The sequence below is a fragment of the Microcebus murinus genome, chromosome 16 (assembly GCF_040939455.1).
Source record: "Microcebus murinus isolate Inina chromosome 16, M.murinus_Inina_mat1.0, whole genome shotgun sequence".
NCBI classification, from domain to species: domain Eukaryota; kingdom Metazoa; phylum Chordata; class Mammalia; order Primates; family Cheirogaleidae; genus Microcebus; species Microcebus murinus.
Window position 1 is genome coordinate 52,881,210 of NC_134119.1, and position 4,274 is coordinate 52,885,483.

The 4,274-nt window shown below is 49.8% G+C and overlaps 1 pseudogene; it reads right to left on the minus strand.

Moving 5' to 3' along the window:
- Positions 1-3,099: 3,099 nt before the first annotated feature.
- Positions 3,100-3,967, minus strand: LOC105861835 (small ribosomal subunit protein uS5 pseudogene; annotated as a pseudogene).
- Positions 3,968-4,274: the final 307 nt, after the last annotated feature.

The window sequence follows — 4,274 nt, forward strand, 5'->3', positions numbered from 1 at the left end:
CAGCGTGATGTGGGGACTGGCGCCCGTGGGAGATGGGGCTGAGGGGCAGGACGGGGCAGAGAGCACTGGGCTCTGACTGCCCGGCCTGAGTGGAGCCATAGGGGATTTTAAGCAGAGGAGACTTGAGGTCAGGCTTGGGAAGGGCCCTTGGCGTCTGGGAGGAGGATGAAGGGGGAGGAATAAGGCGGGAGGCCTGGGGCCTGCCAGGGATGGTGCAACAGTCCAGGAGCCTCAGGCAGGGTCTAAGCTAGGCCTGAGGCTGTGGCTCCAGAGAGGTGACTAACCCCAGGAACGACCAGAAAAGGACACACAGCAATTGATGACTGTTGAACATGAGTGCCCTGATTAAGGGACAGCTTCCAGATTTGCAGTGGAAGGCAGTGCTCTCACAGAGAGCAGCCTGGAGGAGGAGCAGGCTGGGGCCAGGGCTGTGCTTGGAGTGCCTGGAGACGTCCCAGGAGAAACCTCCGAAGGGTCTGGGTTGGCAGGGGAGGCCTGGGAGGCCTCGGCCACTGTGACCCTCTGCAGCTGAAGACATTTCAGGCAGGGTCTGCTTTCCTTGAGCAAGTGGCCCAGAGGTCCCTCCAGTTCTAAGAGTGCCCCAAAGGCAGTAGCCTTCACTGGGGGGTGAGAGGGGCTGTATTATGGGGGTCCGTGAAGACTTTCCAAGTGGCATGTGGCCACAGAGAGTCTAAGGAACTCAATCTCCAGGCCCTGCCTGTTGGGTGGGGGGGTCAGTGGTTTTCCCAGCTCCCCTCCCATAGCCTCCTTCCTGCCATGCAAGAGAGAGGCCTGCTGCATCCATCCTGGGTCAGAAGCCCAACCACAGGGATTGGCAAAGCCCGTTTAGTGCAGGCACAGAGATAGCACTTCCTGTCTTTGTGCCCCGCATATTAATACTTCTAGCGGGGCAGAACTGGTGTCGGAAACAGAGATTTGATTTCCTGTAGGAATGTTCTGAATTCAGATATATTGTACAGTAGAGCAGGAGTGAAAACTTTTTGTTTTGTTTGTTTGTTTTTAATGAACATGGCTCTTTTGTCCTGTGTCGTCAGACAAGTCTTCCAGGAGCGAGCAAAGAGCCCGCGGCAAGGAGGATGGAAGGCGGCGCGGCCGTGGGCAAGGCCTACCTGTGCACCTGGTGATCAGCACTTACCTAGACTTCGGAGGTGAGAGGATGGTCACAAAGATGCACATCAGACCTTGGTTTGAGCTGAAAGATGAAGCCCACTCTTCCCTCAGAGAAAGTGTGTCTGATAAGCGTGTTGGGTTGGCAGCGAGATTGTGCCAACTTTGCCAACTGGTTACTTTGGTGGATATTTTCCATCAATCAAATGAATTCACTCTATAGCTTTAAAATTTTGTCAAAAATATACGTAGAGCATATGACAAGAGCATTTAATAATTGGGGGAAAGCATATTGAAATTAATATTTTAATTTTTCCGATTCTTTCTGCATGTGTCTGGTTAAACAAAGTGCCATTAAGTGAAAGAGTGACAGGTACAGCGTATCCACAGCTCCCAGATAACTCTTTGGTGCACTTCTCCAGAAACTGGTAGAGTGAAGGGCTCTCGCGACTGTGTAACAAATCTCTGTGCAATCCGAGTGTTTCCAACAAAGTGAAGACATATCAACAAGTTGAACAAAACCAAGTTGTCCATTGACTGATGAATAAATACAATTTACATGATGGAGTGTCCTTATGTGAATTTTTTTGCCACTTATCTTTAAAGACAAAGAACTGAGCGGCATTTCTATGACAAAAGTTCTTCCCTTCCTATCAGCTTATTTATATAAATACATTTTCTACATGTTTTATATCTATAAATTAAAAAAGAACAAAAGTTACCTGACCCATGTCTCATTCTAACTAGGAATATTAATCTGTAGATACCATGAACTAATTGAGAAAACAAGGCCTCTTTGTATGATTAGTACATTTCTAATAAATTTTACTTTATTGGTCAGTAATTATTTATCAAACGTTATAATGTAATACATTTTTGGCCGGGCGCGGTGGCTCACGCCTGTAATCCTAGCACTCTGGGAGGCCGAGGCAGGCAGATTGCTTGAGGTCAGGAGTTCGAAACCAGCCTGAGCAAGAGCGAGACCCCGTCTCTACTATAAATAGAAAGAAATTAATTGGCCAACTAATATATATAGAAAAAAAAATTAGCCGAGCATGGCGGCGCATGCCTGTAGTCCCAGCTACTCGGGAGGCTGAGGCAGGAGGATTGCTTGAGCCCAGGAGTTTGAGGTTGCTGTGAGCTAGGCTGACGCCATGGCACTCACTCTAGCCTGGGCAACAAAGCGAGACTGTCTCAAAAAAAAAAAAAAAAAAAAAAGAATTTTTAAGTGGATAAAAGTGGGAGTCGAATTGCTATGGAACTTAGATTCCATCGATTATTTTTAAAACAGTCATGTAACAATTTTCTCTTAAAATATCAACATTTATAAATCATTAGAAATTGTAATTGCAGCTGAAGATTTTGGGGAGTCATGGGGTTTCCCCCTAAAAAATGTTAAGGCTCATGTGAACCAAAAAGTTTGAAGATCATGACTCTAAGGATACTTCTCCAAAAGCAAAATAGAGCAGGAAGAGCTAATTTTCCCGAAATTTCTTCACTTTAGGACTGTAAGTTATGCTTGTTTGTTTTAGGGCACAGTGATGATGTTTGCTATTGGCTGCATGTCTGCTGAGAATGCATCCACTAAGTGCTGTTGGGAGGTCGAGGTCACCCTGGTCTGGACAAGGCTGGCCTATGGCTTTGGGGCAGACGGGGCCACAGGGTTAGAGCCAGGCTGGGTGCTACCGCCAGGGCGGGTGGAGCTCACAGAGGCCCAGCCCTTCTAAGGTAGGGTTGGAGCCTCTCCCTGGCTCTTGCAGCAATGGGGAGTTGGAGGTGCCTGTGAGACATCGATGCTTCTAAAGGGCAGATGGGCACATGTATGACCATCTTCCAGGAAGTGGCAGCTGCTCTTTGCTTCAGAAGGACTTTGCCATCATCAGAAAAATTTGTACCTAGACTTAGGAAGCTGAAATCTCAATATTTTTTTTAACAGGCTTAATTTCACTTTATTTTTCTCATATAAAAATGCTATGTTGTAGCCACAGCTGGAGCCTGGTCCTCTGCACGGAGACGCTGGCGTGGGTCTTGACAGGGTGGTCGGTGAATTCCTAGTAGGGAGACTTGGCGAATACTGCCTCTTTCCAGAGGTCAGGAGTCAGACAGCTACAGGTCTTGGAGATGGCATCAAAGGTGGCCTTGGCGAAGTTGCCCAGGGTGGCAGTGCAGCCCCTGGCTGAAGTGTAGCAGCCATCGATACCAGCCATCAGCGGCAGCTTCTTGGGCACAGGGGCCGAGACGATGCCAGTCCCCTAGGGCCAGGGCTGAGATGCACCAGCACACAGCCGCAGCGGCCTGTCACCTTGCAAGGGACAGTGGGGGTTTGCTGATCTTGTTCCCCAGTCCGCATGGGGACAATGGAGAGCCTGGCCAGGACGACGGCCCCCGGATGGCAGCGGCTACCTCCTTGGAGCACTTAACGCCTAGACCGAAGTGGCCATTGTAGTCCCCGATGGCAATAAATGCCCTGAACCTGGTTTGCTGGCCAGCGCGGGTCTGCTTTTGCACTGGCATGATCTTCAAAACCTCATCTTTGAGAGATGCCCCCAGGAAAAAATCAATGATCTCAGACTCCTTGATAGGCCAGGAGAAGAGATAGATCTCCTCCAGGGATTCGATCTTCACGTCCTTAACCAGGTGGCCCAGCTTGGTGACGGGCATCCACTCCTTGTCCTGGGTCTTGCCTCCGCGAGCTCTGCGGCCTTGGCCCCGCCCTGACTCTGGCCGCGACCTGGCCATGAATGCTGCTGCTGAAGCCTCCACAGAAGCTGCCGCAGCCTCCCATTCCAGGGCCCCCGGGGCCTCCAGGCCCTCCAGCTGCACCGGCCTCATCCGCCATTTGGTGTTTTCTTGGAAAAGAAGTTGAAATCTCAATTTTGAAGTGTCAAATAAGGAAACACAATGGGGCCGGGCACGGTGGCTCACGCCTGTCATCCTAGCTCTCTGGAAGGCCGAGGTGGGCGGATCGCTTGAGGTCCGGAGTTCGAAACCACCCTGAGCAAGATTGAGACCCCCATCTCTACTATAAATAGAAACAAATTAATTGGCCAACTAATATATATAGAAAAAATTAGCCGGGTGCATGCCTATAGTCCCAGCTACTCGGGAGGCTGAGGCAGCAGGATCGCTTGAGCCCAGGAGTTTGA